Source organism: Protopterus annectens, chromosome 6.part0, assembly GCF_019279795.1.
Source record: "Protopterus annectens isolate FY-2018-M chromosome 6.part0, PAN1.0, whole genome shotgun sequence".
Classification (NCBI taxonomy): Eukaryota; Metazoa; Chordata; order Ceratodontiformes; family Protopteridae; genus Protopterus; species Protopterus annectens.
The window spans coordinates 1,126,262,050-1,126,280,585 of record NC_056737.1 but is presented as its reverse complement, the minus strand read 5'-3'; the positions used below and the strand labels follow the sequence as shown (position 1 = coordinate 1,126,280,585).

Below are 18,536 nucleotides of genomic sequence, written 5' to 3'. Positions count from 1 at the left end.
GTACTTGATTTCTTTCACTAAATTATTTCATGCTCTGTGCCATGGCTTGGATATAGTTGATGTCATGGGGCATTCCATGCATGGTATGTCTTCAGTCCACTTCTCTGGTAATGCCAAATGCAATAGATCCTGTACATATCAGGTTATGCAGTGCCTATTGCATAACAAATCTTCATAGGACATTATGGGCAATGTGGTTACAATACAACTGTTTTCAGATGTGCCAAATATCTTCACTATACATGTGACATGACACTGGTTGTTGTGACTCTTGTGCAGCATGGGTTGTATTGTGCTTATTGTGCTCCATGTCATCTCTGAACATAAGGAGCGACACTGGCTATGGTGGCTTTCATCCAGATATGTCCATGACACAATGACTGCTTGGTATGTGTCCACTGCTTTCCACTTGCTTTACAAGTTCACAGGTAAGTACTAGACTAGCTGTCCTTGTGGGTCAACGTAAGCCTAGCCAATTTCCCTTTTTTCTGCTTGAAATAACCTATCCCATTTGGTTACAGATTGGCCTTACCTATTTAATGGTCAATAATTACATATTACCTCTAATAAGAATAAGTGGAATCATACTATACACTTCTTTAGACTGCTTTAGGCTTCTTGTCAGGGTCATGTCACTCAAAGAGTGGGCTGACCCTGTGGCCCATTTGCTACTGAAGTTACAGCACAAGAAGCTACAAGGTTATGTCCCAAAATCCAGTATCTGATGGGTGACTGTCACTTCATGTCTGCTGTATGTGCTATGACTTGGAGCCTGTATGGAACTTTCCAGACTGACCTGATTGCAGACATGCTTAAGCAGCAGAAAGGATGAACCTTAATAGTTTGTAGTTCTGTGAGGATCAGATGTTGTGTCGTCATCTGTATGCATTCGCTCAAAGTGGCATTTTAGATGTTCATCAGGTTTCAGAACCTTCCTCAAAATTCAGAGCCAGGATCTTCCTGAACAGAAGACATGCTCCTCCATTAGAAGAACACAGAGGGCAATGAAAATTGGCCAATGGCCGAACTTCCATGTTCTTGAACTGGAGACTACAACAACCTTTTATGATGATGTAATATGCGAATATTCCAGTAAATGTCTTTCACATCTATAATAGTCACTTAGGCTCCATGTACAAGAAGATACAAGATTGTCTGAATAAGTACCACTTTGCCTTTACTGACTCTGAGATATTAGTTCAGATTAGAGAAATCTAAGACTGATGTCAGAGACCTACTTCCTTCAGTTTAACGGGGAAAAACTATGAAGACAGCAAATTTGTGCAAAAATCCATTCAAACAATGTGGGTTCACTTTCCCAGAGGTGCACCAATCTCTGAACTAATTATGTTATGTAAAAAGATAAAAGGTAAAGCCCTCTTCAGTTTCAGAATTATTTTTTTCACATTCAAGCACAATTCCAATTCATGCCTTACAAAGTGTTATCATAGAATCACCTGGAACTTGTAGAAAGACGGACCCACCTTTATAATCACCTTCCTTAGTATTTTGTGTAAAATAGGTTCCTTTCTATTCAAAAGGGACTTCTCACCATTGAAACACGTTAATAGTGGGACACTGACAAGAACTATGTCTTGTAATCCAACTCCAAAACACACTATCTAAACATTTACAGAAAAATACTTCCTGTTTTGTACACATATTGAGATTCTGCCCTCTTCCAAAAAGGATTCTGAGATGGGAGTAGACAATGAGATACAAAAAGTAAAAGGGTACACAATCCCCCTGCTACAGCTGCATGGGGCGATGTAAGGAGTCATTAAGGAAAAAAAATTCCCAAGGCCAGAGTATTCGCCTGAAACATTTTTTGCATCTTAAGAAACGTTTGCCCCCTCTATAAGGTCTAGATTTAAATGCATGACAACAAAAGAAAAAGAGCAAGTCAGACTGGTCTACCAATAAAAAAGTGCATTTTTTATCTCTTCCCGGAAAATAATTAGAAAAATCAGAATAAATAAACAACATATTGGACAAATTCCACTGAGCCATCCCTTCAGAAGTTTGTCCAAGTATGCACAACCACCACAATAAATCACTTCCCCCACTGACCCCTTCATCAATAAGTTCCAAGTATGTACAAGCACCAAAATGAAACATTTCCCCCAACAACTCCTTCAGTATTCTGCTCATGTATGCACAAGCATGGATCTATGACATAAAAATGAAACATTTCTCCCAGTGACCCCTTCAGCAGTTTGCATATCAACTTAGCGCCACTCTTCATGGATTACCACTACAAAAATGCAAAGCCACGAACTATGAATACCAGCCTTTATCTCTACCTAGTGAATCAGAGATGCTGTGTCATAACAAAATATAATATCAACTGGAAATAACATTTTGCTGTAGCAGCATATCTACACAAAAGCAATCAGAATTTGTCTGTTTTTGAAAGAGTCAGTGCTCAGAGGTGCAACCTTGTGAACCCTGTGATGTCATGAGTTAGACAATTATGCCCAACAACAAAGTACCCCCAGCGTGCCTTCAGCCACAACTAAGGATTTCTTGAAAAATCAGGAAATAACAATAATGAATGAACACCTACACTGCTAACAAATAATACACATGTATATACTTGCTTAACTTAAAGGGAACTCAAACAGCGAATGATGTTTGACCATCCACAAGGAGTGATGGGAGAGTATTTCTGATCCACTGATGAAGGTCCTTTTGAAGACCAACTGATACAGTTAAGAATGGATCTGTTACATCTAACACTGAAGAACTCCTCCCCTTTCCCAAACAGTAAACTAACAGTGTGGAAAGACCTAAAGGACTATCTATGGCAATGATGGTGAACCTTTTGGGTTCAGCGTGTCAAAAATTCGGAAAATGCCAAACTTGACTCTTCTTGCATGTCAACCCCCCCCCCCAAAAATTAACAACAAAATAAAATTAATTAATTAAATAAAAAAATAAAAATAAATAAAACAGCATGGCTGTCAGTACAACAGGGATAAATCTCAACAGAATCAGGGACAAGTCTAGAAATATGAGACTTGGACAGTTTTAAACTACTAGTACTATTAATTCGAGACACTGACAGAAAAAAAATGAATGTGAATTAATTAGAAGTTATGTACTCACCATAACGTTCCATCTGAGTAGGTAGTTCATTTGTCTGCAACTTGTGGGTTACGGATCCGATATCGGATCCGAGCCGGCAACTTGTTTCAAGCTAATGGATCCGAGCTCCTAGCTCCTCCCTTCACCCATAATCCCCTGCTAACCCTCCATGACCTCAGATCGAGTTTGCCTCTCAATATATATCCAACAAAGGATATCTAAAAACTAATAGATCCGAAGAAGGTCAGGGGGAAGGAGGGGGGGGGGTGGTTGCAGACAAATGAACTACCTACTCAGATGGAACGTTATGGTGAGTACATAACTTCTAAATCTGAAGTAGGATTGTTCATTTGTCAGCAACCTGTGGGACAGAGTCCCCAGCTACCTGCACCCTGGGTGGCCATCATGGAAGGATATTACGAGCACCGAGAGCCAAAGGATGCTCTCCTCTAGAAAGCAGGTCTAGCTTGTAGTGGTTGATAAAGGTATGAGATGAAGCCCAAGTGGCTGCAGAACAAATATCATCCAAAGGAACTCTAGACTTGAAAGCCGCAGAAGTAGAAATGGAGCGAGTGGAATGAGCACGAACTCCTTCTGGTGTGGGTCTACCCGAGGCTTGATGAGCCAGTAGGATACATTGGGAAATCCAGCGAGATAAAGATACTTTAGAGATAGCTTTCCCCAAGTTAAATTTGGCAAAGGAAACGAACAGCTGGTCAGATTGTCTATGGCCAGCCGTCCTATGAGTATAAAAACGAAGCTGCCTATGAACATCCAATGAGTGCAGCTTGTATTCACCCTTATTTTGATATTTAGGGAAGAAAAACGGTAAATTTATGGATTGGTTTATGTTGGTTTCTGATGCTATCTTGGGAAGAAAGGAGGGATTGATCCTGAGGTACACTCTATCAGGGTGAAAAATCAGGTATGGAGGCTTTACAGAAAGAGCCTGAAGTTCCGACACTCTTTTCGCTGAAGTAATGGCTACAAAGAATGCTGTTTTCCATGACAAGAATTTGAGATCCACTGAAGCAGCGGGTTCAAATGGTGGAGCAGTCAAGGCTTGAAGAACTAAAGTAAGATCCCATGGGGTACGGCTTCTTTTACAGGAGGTCTAAGTAAAAGGTACCCTTGAGAAAGGTTTTACACAATTTAGCTGACATCAAGGGCCCTGTATCATGTCCCACATGATAATGAGAAATGGCTGCCAATTGCACTTTGACAGTTGAACAACTAGCGCCTTCTTGAAAGAGTTCAGTTAGGAAGTCTAAAATGGATGGAAGAGGAGCCAGAAAGGGATCTAGATCGCTCCGCCCAGATGGAAAAACGTTTCCATTTACTGTGACACATTTTCCTGGTGTAGCGCTTATCTGCTGCCACGAGGATGGCTTTGACTGGTGAAGAGATACCGGGAGTCCTAACTAGGAGTGGAACTGGAGCAACCAAGCTGTCAGTTTCAGATTGTCCAGGTTTGGAGTTGGCAAGTCCAATGGATGGGAGATGAGAGCCGGAATGGGATCTAGAATCCAAGGGTGATTCACAAGGTGAGACCACAGGTAAGGGAACCAAATTTGTCGAGGCCAGAATGGGGCAATGAGAATCATTTTGCTCCCCAACCGCGAGGCTTTCTGTAAGAGTTGTATCATCATTGGAAGAAGAGGATAGGCATAGAGTAGACCGGGTGGCCAAGCATGCACCAGAGCGTCTCTTGGAGATTCCCCTGGTGGGGGGATTAGAGCGAAGAAATTGTCGCATTTGGCGTTTGATGGAGATGCAAAAAGATCGCAGCAGGGTTGCCCCCATGTTGCGAATATCTGCTTCGCTACTAGAGGATTGAGAGACCACTCGTAAGGGGTAAGAAGGGTGCGGCTGAGCTTGTCTGCTAGGATGTTGGTCCTCCCCGGAATGTGCGTTGCAATCAGAAAGCGGTTGGTGGAGATCGCACATTCCCACACTCTCATGGCTTTGCGGCAAAGAGGATAAGATCTGGTTCCCCCGTTTGTTGATATACCAGACCACTGACATGTTGTCCGAGTGAATTGCAATCGTTCCTGCGGGGAGGAAGCTCTGAAGTGCTTGCAACGCCAACAGCACCGCTCTCATCTCCAGAACGTTGATATGCAGGGAGGTCTCTGTATCGTTCCACATGCTTTGGACTGTCCTGCCTGTGTAATGCCCCCCCCACCCAAGGCAGGAAGCATCCGTGGTCACCGTGGCAATAGGGGGAGAGGTGCAGAAGGGACGGCCCATATGGAAGTTCGATGCTTGGAGCCACCATAGTAGCGCCCTCCTGCAAGCCTTGCTGATAGCAATGGGATGGTGGAGAGGAAGGGATAGGAAGGATCATTGCACTAACAGAGTCCATTGCAGGACTCGCATGTTCAAACGGGCGCATGGAAGGAGTGTAATCGCTGCCGCCATGGAGCCTAGTGCCCTCAGGATCAATTCCGCTGGTGAAGCCTCTGAATGAAGGATAGCCCGCACATGAAGTTGTAGATTTCTGATTCTCTCGGCAGTTAGGAAGGCTCGCAAATCTCTGGTGTTTATTCTGGCACCTATGAACTCTATGATCTGTGTTGGAGCCAGTAGAGATTTGCCGACATTGATAGTAATGCCTAGTTGTGGGGCTAGATGGAGAAAGAAGTCTCTGGCCGAGCAAAGTAGATGCCTTGTTGGTGCGGTCAGGAGCCAGTCGTCCAGGTACGGGAAGACCTGAATTCCCTGGAGTCTCAGGTGGGCCTCAATCACTGCTAACACTTTGGTGAACACCCTGGGGGCTGTGGTGAGGCCAAAGGGAAGGACCCTGAACTGGTAGTGACTGGCTACCAGCCAGAAGGGAAGGAACCTCCTGGATCGTTTGTCCATTAAGATGTGGTAATACGCATCCTTGAGGTCTATGGAGCACATCCAATCGTTCTCCCTCAAATGGGGGAGGATAGATTGAAGAGTGACCATTCGGAATTTTTCCTTGGTTACTGACAGGTTCAAGCGGGAAAGGTCTAGAATGGGTCTCAGATCCCCCGTCTTTTTTGGCACCAAAAAGAACCTGGAGTAGAACCCTAATCCGAGCTGGTCTTGGGGGATGGGCTGGATGGCTCTTTTTCTTAGCAGCTGCTGTATTTCTGCAGCTGCGGCCTCCCTGTGATTGGGTGGTACATCGGGGAGGTTCTTGGATTGGGGGACATGAAGAATTGGTATTTTGTATCCTCTGGATATGATGCGAAGCACCCAGTGGTCTGTTGTGATGGACTCCCATGCCGCTAGATGTTTCGAAAAACGCCCCCCGACTGCCTCCAGAGTGGAGCAGCCAGGCAACCCCTCAGGGCTGCTGCGCGGGCCGCTCAGAGAAAGGTTCTCTGGACCCAAAATTTCTCGGAGCCCCTCTGCCCCTGGGGTGACGTCCTCCCTGTCCACCTCTGCCACGGTAGGACTGGTTGTCCGGAGCTGGTTGGGAATGTTGTGATTTCCGGAACCACATCTTCTTCTGACCCTTTTGGTTCCTTGAAAAGGACCGCTGGGGAGCAGAGAAGCGGACTCCGATGGCAGACAACGTCTTCCCGTCCTTCTCACTCTGGACAAGTGTCTTGCGAACTGTTTTGCCAAAAAGGGCAGAACCATCAAAGGGGGCATTCGCGAAGGACGCTTTAAAGGGCTCCGTAAAGTCGCAATGACGGAGCCAGGCCTGACGTCTCATGACTAGGCCTGCTCCGCTAGCCCTAGCGGCTCCCTCTGTGGCGTGGGACAACAGCCGCATAGAGGTGTTTGAAATAGATCTCAGAGTGGCCATTTGGGTGGAGTACAATTGTTTATCCTCCTCCGACATGGACTCAGGGGGGGATGCAGCGTATTCTTTGATAAGATTCCGCTGCATCCTGATGACATGTGCCATATAGTTCAGGGACCTTACTGAGAAGGTCGCTGAACTAAAGACTCGCTTCCCTAAGCGATCCATCAAACTGGACTCTTTGCTCTGTGGATGGACTGAGGGACTCTCCTGAGCCAATTCCCTCTTTGTGGCTGCCGCCGTCAACATGGCATCTACAGGGGGGCCCTTACTCCAATGTGACCGATCTGAGGGGGGGCTAAGAATCCTATCCGGTCGCTTCGGTATTGGCTCCACGGTGTCCGGATCCTTCCATGCCCTGGTGGTAATGAGGTCCACCAGGGGGTCAGCTGGAGGGGACACCCAGGAGGTAGACGGGCCTGCCTCGAATGCCTCCAGAAACACAGACTCGTCAGAGGAAGACTTGGGGGCAGACCACCCACCTCTGATTCTAAGCATCTCCATGATGTCTCCAAAGGAGACATCCTCAGGGGGTGATCTTGGGGAGCCTTCCCTTCCTCCAAGTCCGTGTCCTTGGTTAAGGACTCAGGGGAGTCCACGTGCCTCCTTTTGCACTTATGCTTGCGGGAGCTTCCTCGGGACTGTCCGAGGAGGCCTCGCCAGCAACATCTTGTTCCAATGGAACTATCTGTGACATCGAAGCAGGCTGTCCCTTTGGCCGGGTGATGGAAGCCTGGCCCAGCAGAGAGGGAATGCAGGGAGGAGTCGATGCAAGGACCGGGGGTCCGGATGCTCTCAACAGAGCCCTCTCCACAACATCGAATGCCAAGGGAGAGCCACTCTCCAATGGATCCGAAAGTCGGCTCCCACTCGGAGCCGGCGCCGAGACCGTCGGATCCGAGGGACCAGTGTGCTCCGACCTGGATGGAGCCGAAGGCACACTGAATCCCCCAGATCCGAAGCTCGGACCACGGCTCTGAGAGGTCGGATCCGACAGACTCGAGGGTAGGGTCAGATCCGAAGTACCAAGTACTGTCGGCGCCGACCCACCCCCGGCTCCAAAGCTGCTCGGCTCTGAGTGCGGGTAGCGGGTCGGAGAAGGAGCAATTAGGTGGAAAAAAGGTGTCGAGCTCCCCCCCTGAGGGGGGGGAGGCAAGAGCACTCCCATCTGCAGCTGGGCCTGGATGAACCTTCGCATCATCCAGTCCAAGTCTGCATCTGATAAGCTGAAAGTGGATCTCGAAGAGGCCACCGAGGCAGGCCTGGAATGCCGCCTCGATGACCTCGACGAAGATCGGGTCTCCTCCTCCTCGGGCCCCGGGGAGAAAGAAGGGGATCGGAGCTGAGGAGGAGGAGACCTAGAAGCAGTGGAGGGAGAAGCCCGCTTAGCTGGCGGGGCCGAAACGGAGGTCTCGGCCCACCGCTTGTGGTGCTTCTCCCTCCGTTTCTCCCTCCTGGCCTCCCTGTCCTCCGACACTTTAGCGGGAGTTTGAGTCCCAGTCGGAGGCAGGGGGGCAGGAGTGGCAACCACCACAGGCTGTGATGGAGCCACGGGAGCAGCAGAGGTAGCGGAGGCCAAAGCTGAATCCGGGGGTAGAAGTCCCACCAGGACCAGCTTCGACCTCCGTTCTTTCAGTGCCCTGGGGTTGAACACTGCACAGATAGTACAGCCCGAGGTGAGGTGTTCAACCCCAAGGCACCGAACGCACCGAGTGTGGCCATCAGCCGGGGAGAGCTTATGGCCACACTCGGTACATTTAGAAAATATGGCTTTTGGGGCCTCAGCCATTCCTTTTTTTTTTTTTTTTTTAAACTAAAAAAGAAAGAAAAACAACTACACACACACACAGGCCCCAAAAGACACTCAACAAACACTCACACAATAGCGACCAGCGAAGGGAGGGTATTAATTAAAAAATAAGGAACCTAACTCAGACACACTTTAGAAGTATTACTTTAAACTAAAAAAGAATTTCCTGACTAAAAATAATTAGAAAAAGTTAACTTTTTCCACTTATCTGACAGAGCTCAAAAAGGATCCAGCCATCACAAGCGCGGCAAACTAGATCAGAGGTCATGGAGGGTTAGCAGGGGATTATGGGTGAAGGGAGGAGCTAGGAGCGCGGATCCATTAGCTTGAAACAAGTTGCCGGCTCGGATCCGATATCGGATCCGTAACCCACAGGTTGCTGACAAATGAACAATCCTACTTCAGATTATACATTTTCTGAAGTAAAATTAGTATATAAATCAAATTATTGTCATTATTAAGTTTAAAATGTTTCCAGTTTTAGGAAGGATTAAGAGGGACAGTTGAGTGGAATGTAAAACAGCAAAATCCTAGAAATACAGACTACTTGCCCTTTGCAGTATACCAAAATAGTCTTTGAGGTTAATAACTTCCTTACATCTGCAGGAGTGTTGCTGAACTGGCTCCTATAATTCAATGCACTTCACACAAGCAACAAATGCAAATTTCTTTGGTAACTCGGGTGTTGGTGAACACTGGTGTGTCACCCAAAATGTTGTGGCATGTCACCTCTGACACGTGTCATAGGTTCGCCATCACTGATCTATGGACAAAGCTCAAAAGGCTGAGTCTTGAAGCAGTGAAACCCAACTCCTGAAGTGAGACAAAAACAGTAAACCTTGGTAAATATATGCATCAAGATTAATTGGCTACAGAGTAAATGTATGTAACAAATACCTTCTTGAAGAAAGCATTAGCTGTAGCCGCTCCTACAGCTTTGACTGCAGCATTCGTCACTGGAATGCCTGATGGCAAAAGACAAAGCAGCCTGCAATTCTTTCGAAAAGTGTCTGTCTTGTTAGTTGCAAGCCCTTACTCTCGACACAGGGGAAAAGTAGAAAAATGATATATTTCCATTACTCATTCTCTCCACTGGAGATCCGGAAGTTTGTATTTTAACTTCTAATGGCTGCAGCCTGAGCTTTTTGACAACATCAATTTATGATCTCACATTTCAAACAAATGTTTACATTTTAGGAACCATAAGTTTACTTAAAAAAGAGGAAACGGAAAATTGTTAAGCACACAAACTTTACAGCTGTAGCATTCACTAGATTATGTCTTAAACTGGATTCTATAGGTTACAATAAACACAGCAAATATTAATTTTGTGATATTTTGTAAACATACACTATCTCAGTTACCACTCAAGTTATACACATACTGTCGGAAGCATTTTGTTCATTCATCTGTGTGCTTTTAAATGAGGATAAGTAGTTTTGTCTGCAGTAGTGTAGCTAGGGTGGGGCAAGAGGGGCAACAGATGTGGGCACAAAGTGTTGGGAGATGCGATAAGCTGATCCCGATTGATAGCTGTTTAATGTAATACCAGCACTTAAAAGCTAGTATTGCATTTGAGGTCATACCTGAGTGCTGTAGGACTCAGTGTGTAGTCTAAACTATAACTATAGTAATTGCTTGCTAGATTGTAGCAAACAGTTTCCTACAGTTAAAAAGTACAAAAATGTTCATAGGTTCATATGTTCATACTAGGCTATCTGCCCTAGGGCATTTAAAAGCCTAGCCAGAGTATGTTTGGCTTTCGCCACCCATTTTAAATTAATTTTGCTATGCCCTTTTTCGAGGTTAGTATACTGTGCCTCTGTCTAACAGTGACACAGAAGTGATACCCGGGGAAAACCTACGATCTCCCATCCACTCATCAAGATTCCTCTTGAAGAGAGTCAATGAGGGACTCTGCCTAACCTGGACTGGGATTTTATTCCAGAGTGAAGGGAGCCTCTGGGTTATGAATCTGTCCCTCCAGCATATCCTATTTATTTCAGTGCTGAGGTTCAAGTCTCTCGAGCGTGTAGCTCGATGGGATTTGGATTTTTTGAGGTGCAGCATGTCCCTTAATTCCGGTTGGGACATGGCTTTATACATCAGACACAGGTTGCCTCTGAGCAGGCGGTATGCCACTGAGTAGAGCTGGAGTTTCTTTAACCGGGCAGCATATGGCATCTGTTTGAGGCCTTTGATCCTCTTGGTGAGGTACTTTTGGGGACTTTCCAGTTGCTGCAGGTGTTTGGTAAGGTACATCCCAAAAGGGGCATTCTACTCGATTATGGGCCTGATGAGGGATGAGTAAAGAGACACGATGACCTCCCCTAATATAGATGTGAATCCCTTCATGATTAGGTGGGCTATATAAAATGTTTTTCTAACCACTTTGGCCACGTGGTTGTCAAATGAGAGATTGCTATCAACTTGGGTCCCCCAGGTCCCTAATTACTTCTTCTGTACTTAATGGATTACCACCTATGTGGTAATTTGTGGGCACTTTGTTTTTGCCAAAGGGGATGACTATACACTTTTTGGCGTTTAGCTTGAGGCCATGGCTCTGGCACCAGTTGTCTGTTTCTATGAGGCCATTTTGGAGGATGCTTGTGTCGGCTGGAGTGTCGATTATGGCGCCCAGTTTGCAGTCATCTGCGAACTTGGTCAGCCACAGTGCTTCTGTGTTGGCCTGTACCTCCAAGAAATATATACCGAACAAGAGAGGTCCCAAGACTGAGTCTTGTGGGACGCCACTTGTAACTGGTTTGGAGTCTGACATGGCTCCAGCAATTCTAACCATGTGGGTTCTGTCCTTGAGCCAGTTTGCAACCCATCTAGTGACATAGGGGTTTATATTTAAGCTGGTGAGCTTATCTATAATGCCCGAGTGGGGTATTGTATCGAAGGCTTTTGCGAGGTCCAGGTAGGCTGTGAGGACCACCTTCCCTTCGTCAATGGCCTTGGTGACTGTTTCAAAGAAGTCGACCAGGTTTAAGAGGCAGGATCTGCCCATAACAAAGCCGAACTGGGTAGGATCCAGTGTCTGTAGGTCCCCAATATCTTTATTTATGAGGTCCATGACGATCCTTTCCATAGCTTTGCAGACCAAGCTAGTCAGGCTTATGGGGCGATAGTTTTCAGGGTCCGTTGAGGCACCACCTTTGTGGAGAGGGACCACTGTTACTGTACGCCACTCTTTGGGTACATATCCTGTACTAAGGCTGAGACTGAACAGCAGTTTTATGTTTGGGTTTAGCTCTTCTTGGAGTTCATGTAGGACGCAGCCCGGGACAACGTCTGGTCCCATTGATGCTGTGTTTTTTGCTTTGGAGAGGGCGGTTCTGACCTGAGCATCTGAGATGTCAGGGGGGCAGCACTCTGCTGGGATAGATATTTGACCTTTTGGTGGGGGGGGGAGTTTGCGCTGAACCTGTCAGCTAGGATGTTGGCAATGTCTGTGGGTTCGGTGTATTTTTTGTCATTTTGGACTAATTCTGAGCATATCTGGGAATTCCCACCCAGGTTCCTGACATAACTAAAGAAAGCCTTGTGATTATCCTTAGTGTCCTGTGCAATTTTTCTCTCGAAGCTGGCCTTAGACGATTTTATGAGTGCCCTTTTGCTAATACTGATCAGAGATGCCTTCCCTTTTTGGGATTTTGCTCTATCATGTAGTAGCTTCCTCCTTCTATTGTATAGTTTGTTTATGGCTGGGGTCCACCAGACAGGACGTCTACCTCTGGAGGATTGGGTCTTGGATTTATTTGGGACTGCATAATCCATGCATTCCTGAAGGTGTTCATAGAATGCATTTATAAAGGATTCTGCGGTCTGGGCCGTATTTTCCACAGGCCCGGGGGCTTTGAAGGATTCCACCTCGGTTTTGAGGAGTGTGAAATTTGCTTTAGAGAAGTTTATCACTGTGGTTTTCTGGGCAGGGGGTGGGGTCGGGATGTGGATATCCAGTGAGATCAGTTTATAGTCTGATCTTACCAGTGAGGGATACACTTCTGGTCTGGAGCATACAGTCCCCATGTTGGTGATGATCAGGTCCAGTATGTTTTCCCCTCTTGTGGGAGTGGTAACAAGTTGTTCCATAGCATTTGAGTTTATGAATTCTAGGAACCTTTGGGCTAGGGTGTTGGAGCTAGAGTAATGCTCCCAGTCTATGTTTGGGTAGTTGAAGTCGCCCAATATAATGGTGTTTGGAGAGACCTTCATATTTTTCGGTGTTCTCAGGAAGGCCGAGTGGGGTTCCTGGGTTTGGGAGGGTGGCCTGTAGCATGCTATAAACTGGAAGGCAGTTTTACCCACTGTTAGTTGCACATGGATAGTCTCTGATGCATCGTGCTTTGCCACCAACCTGGAGGTGTGGGTATCTTTGATGAATATCGATACTCCCCCTCCTTTTGTGGTTCGGTCCAAGTTTTGGGGCTGAAAAGCATGGTATGAGGTATAACCTGGTAGTGCTGGGGTGCTCTCGGGAGCCTTGAACCAGGTTTCTGTTGCTGCACAGATATCGATGTTCTCCATGCTAAGGAGAGTTTCAAGTGCGTGCATCTTGAGGTTTAGACTTCTGGCGTTGAGCAGCATTACTCTTAGTTTCTTATCCCTTGTGATACCTATGGAGGTGGGTTTGTCTTTTGAGCCTTGCCTAAAAAGGCACTATGGGGGTAGCAAGAGCCTTTGCCAATATCCGAAAGCCCAGGGGTGACAGGTGCAAGCCGTCCCTAGCGAAGCATCGTGGCTTGTCGAGCATATCATCCCAGGCTGACAGGCATTGGATCCCCTTTGAATGACACCAGTACTTAAGCCAATTGTTGAAATTGATCATCTTGTCTTCATATTGTGGCATCATTCCTGGTGAGGGTAAGATGCTACTCAAGGTCAGGGTCATACCGGCCTGGGCTACATGCTCAGGGAGCTCCTCTATGTCTCTTTTCATGTAGTCCAGGGAGGTACGTCTCAGGTCATTCACACCAGCATGGACAATGACTGAGTCATATTTGTACTTGCCTTGGAGTGACCTGAGTGCTTGTGTTATGTGGCGGATCCTAGCGCCCGACAGGCTGCTCACCGTGACCTTCTCCTTGTTCAGCCTGGTGAGCGGGACGTCAGTGTGCCTGACGATAGAGTCACCTATTACAAGTGTATCAGGTGTGTTGTTTAGCCTTAAGGGCTGTGACTGTTCGGCACACTGGCTTTGTGAGATATGTGTTGCACGTGTTTTGTTTTGGGGTAGCGGTTGCTTGGGTGTCTGCTTTGGAGGTCTCTGCTGCTTAGGCAGATCTTTATTTAGAGCCTCGAGTATGTTTTTGTGTGATTATGTGTTTGGTTTGCTGTCGTGGTAGGTCTATGTGAGACTGGAATTGTAGTGAGTGTGGTTTCCTTCTCCTCTTGACTGGTTATGCCAGTACTGAGTTGAGAGAGCTTAGCCTCCAGTTTGGCTATATGGTTGCATCTCTCACATGTGTTGGAATTTGTTGGGAGGAGGAGAGGGTTGTCTGTGTACATGAGGCAGTTGTAACATTGCCTCAAGATTCCCAGGTTCACCAGCTGGACCGGAGAGGAGATTGACAACTGACCTTTGGACATGCTAGAATAATATTGGGAATTCCTTTATAATTGAAAACAAGGGCCAATGGGGAGTGAGGGCATAGTGCTTTTAATTTTTAGTGCTGACTTATATAATTGCTTTAGTGAGCAAATGCCAGGTAACTTAAGTGCAATGTGTTACAGGTAACTTAAATGCAAAAATGACAAACAGTAACTTTCTTTCAAGTGAAACAAGGAAATAAGTAGAGTAAGCAATGCATATATCACTAGGGATCTACAGAAGTGCTGAGAAGCCGCGTTTTAGGTGGAATTAGCGTTCCAGGGAAATAACAAGCAAACAACAAGCATACAAACAAAGCTAGATTCAGCAGGCCTGGATCTAGTCTATGCTACAGCAAACAAGGTGTACCAATTTCAGTAAGAAACAGTTCAAATATGCAGGCACTATAAACCTTTAACCAGAAATTCCCAGCTCAGAAGGGCAGAGTCCAGCCTCTCCTCCCACAAGAGTGCAGACCACGAACCTTCTTAATGTAAAATAACTGGCCTGAAGCCCAAGTGCATAAACCAGAACTAATACACTTTAGGAATAACAGACACTGAGCTCTCAATCAGCAGTTCCCAACTTAGAAGGATGAAAGCTACCTGTCCTGCCACCACAGTGCATGCCACAAACCTTCCTAATGTAAAACAACTGGTCTGAAGCCCAAGTGCTTAATCCAAAAGACTTAGAATGATAGCTACACTTTAATCAAGTTACTACCAAGCAGTAATAAATACAATTGAATACTTTAAAGAATGCCTGGATTAGTGCTCAAGTTATACAAACAAAGCTAGATTCAGCAGGCCTGGATCTAGTCTATGCTACAGCAAACAAGGTGTACCAATTTCATTAAGAAGCAGTTCAGATATGCAGGCACTATAAGCCTTTAACCAGAAATTCCTAGCTCAGGAGGGCAGAGTCCAGCCTCTCCTCCCACAAGAGTGCAGACCACGAACCCTTTTAATGTAAAATAACTGGCCTGAAGCCCAAGTGCTTAAACCAGAATTAATACACTTTTAAAATAACAGACACTGAGCCCTCAATCAGCAATTCCCAACTTAGAAGGATGTAAGCTACCTGTTCTGCCACTACAGTGCAGACCACAAACCCTCTCAATGTAAAACAACTGGTCTGAAGCCCAAGTGTTGAAACTAAAAGGCTTAGAATGAGTTACACCAAGCAGTAATAAATACAATTGAGTACTTTTAAGATGACGCAAAAGCCAAATAAAGTAGGAAGAAACATAAAAGCAGATGAATTTTTTTTTTTTCCAGAAAAGTAGCAAAAGCAGTAGTAAATACAATTCTCATGCAGTGCAAGCTGGCACACTTGAATATGTAGCAATATTAGTCCACACACAGTTTGAAGAAATGTAATTAAATTAAAGAGGACTAAAAGCAAGTGCAGAAAGGGTTAATTACGTAGAATGCGGTAAAGAGATGGGCCTGTGGGGAGTGTCTTAGATCAAATCTACAGTGGGGCGGACACTGCAAAAGCCACCAAATTTAAACTACAACCAAGAACTGGGAGGGGGGTGGGGAGAAACAGTTTCAACACAGATGTGAGGAATGTGCAAATTATAAAGCCAAAAATTATATACTGTTCTCTCTCTCTCTCTAGATATATATATATATATATATATATATATATATATATATATAGAGCTATATATATATATATATATATATATATATATATATATATATATATATATACATATAACAGATATCTAAGTATACTCAGCTCTATATATTTGCAGATAGTTCTGTAAGGCTGTCTCTCAAACTAAGGTTCCAGTTTGAATGCAGATTGTTAATTCACAGGACACACAACACTAGCTCAATTATATAGCTGAAGACAAGGCGGGAAATGAGGGGGGGTGGGGAAAAAGTTTCAACACAGATGTGAGGAATGTGCAAATTATAAAGCCAAAAAATATATACTGTTTTCTCTCTCTCTAGATAAATATATATATATATATATATATATATATATATATATATATATATATATATATATATATATATATATACATATATATATATACATATATATATATATATATATATATATATATATATAAAACAGATATCTAAGTATACTCAGCTCTATATATTTGCAGATAGTTCTGTAAGGCTGTCTCTCAAACTAAGGTTCCAGTTTGAATGCAGATTGTTAATTCACAGGACACACAACACTAGCTCAATTATATAGCTGAAGACAAGGCAGGAAATGAGGGGGGGGGGATGGGGAAAAAGTTTCAACACAGATGTGAGGAATGTGCAAATTATAAAGCCAAAAAATATATACTGTTCTCTCTCTCTCTCTATATATATATATATATATATATATATCTATATATATCTATATATATATATATATATATATATATATATATATATGTGTATATATATATATATATATATATACACAACAGATATCTAAGCCATCAATTTAGCTCTATAATACAGAATAATACAGAAAAGTATACTCAGCTCTATATATTTGCAGATAGTTCTGTAAGGCTGTCTCTCAAACTAAGGTTCCAGTTTGAATGCAGATTCTTTTTTTCTTTTTTTAACTAAAACCTGAATGCTAAAGTGCTCTGTAGTGGCAGGATATAAACTTTAGCAACTATTTGTTACATTATTTGCTTTGTTTGTAGTAAACTGATCCCTTATGGCTTATTATAGTGAAGTGCTGAGGGGGTGGGGTGCTGGATCATAGCACCAGCCCAGGGAGCTAAATGAACTAGCTACACTTCTGTCTGTCTGTATCACCTCCACTGAGATATTTAGAGGTATATGAAAATTAAGTCAATATAATTAAATAGTATATGAACATTATCTTTTTAGCTGTACTAGACAAGGGGCCAAGAAAGAGTGCAGTTGTGCTTCCCATTACATAAGATTTAAGATTAAATCTTTCAATAGCCTATATGTGGTATGGTTTTACAAGTATTAGGATAAATAAAAACAGGTAATATTAGACGCTTACAACTGTCACTAGACTGTAACTAGAGAAACACTTGGAGGCATCAATACATTCTAATGAGCTATGATAATGTACCTCTGTTAATAATATCCATGATAATGCATCCAGAAAGCGACAGACTCTTTCTCTCCTTCCTTTATGGCTTGGCCAAGAAAAAATAGGAAGTATGATACGTAAATAGTGGATAAATGATGTGATTTAGGGACATGTCAGAAACATTATACAGGTAGTATGATACGTAAATAGGGGATGAATGAAGTGATTTAGGGACATGTCAGAAACATTATATATGAAGTAAGATATGTAAAAAGGGGATGAATGAAGTGATTTACGGACAAGTCAGAAACATTATATAGGAAGTATGATACGTAAATAGTGGATGAAAGAAATGATTTAGGGACATGTCAGAAACATTATATAGAAAGTATGATATGCAAATAGTGAATGAATGAAGTGATTTAGGGACACGTCAGAAACATTATACAGGTAGTATGATACGTAAACAGGGGATGAATGAAGTGATTTAGGGACATATCAGAAACATTATACAGGTAGTATGATACGTAAATAGGGGATGAATGAAGTGATTTAGGGACATGTCAGAAACATTATATAGGAAGTATGATATGTAAATAGGGGATGAATGAACTGATTTAGGGACATGTCAGAAACATATAGGAAGTACGATATGTAAATAGTGGATGAATGAACTGATTTAGGGGCATGTCAGAAACATTATATAGAAAGTATGAAACGTAAATAGTGGATGAATGAAGTGAAATAGGGACATGTCAGAAACATTGTATAGAAAGTATGATACATAAATAGTGGATGAATGAAATGATTTAAGGACATGTCAGAAACATTATATAGGAAGTAAGATACATAAATAGTGGATGAATGCACTGATTTAGGGACATGTCAGAAACATTATATAGAACGTAAATAGTGGATCAAAGAACTGATTTAGGGAATGTCAGAAATATTATATAGGAAGTCTGATACGTAAATAGTGGATGAATGAAGTGATTTAAGGACATGTCAGAAACATTATATAAAAAGTACGATACGTAAATAGGGGATGAATGAACTGATTTAGGGACATGTCAGAAACATTATATAGGAAGTATGATACGTAAAAAGGGGATGAATGAACTGATTTAGGGACATGTCAGAAACATTATATAAGAAGTATAATACGTAAATAGGGGATGAAGGAAGTGATTTAAGGACATCTCAGAAACATTATATAGGAAGTATGA

The 18,536-nt window shown here is 43.7% G+C and overlaps 1 protein-coding gene across 1 annotated transcript in view; it reads right to left on the bottom strand.

Annotated features, from left to right (window-relative positions):
- The window catches only part of LY75 (lymphocyte antigen 75), a 3,856,564-nt gene that overhangs the window by 643,078 nt on the left and 3,194,950 nt on the right, over positions 1-18,536 (bottom strand). The gene's annotated exons all lie outside the window — the stretch shown is intronic.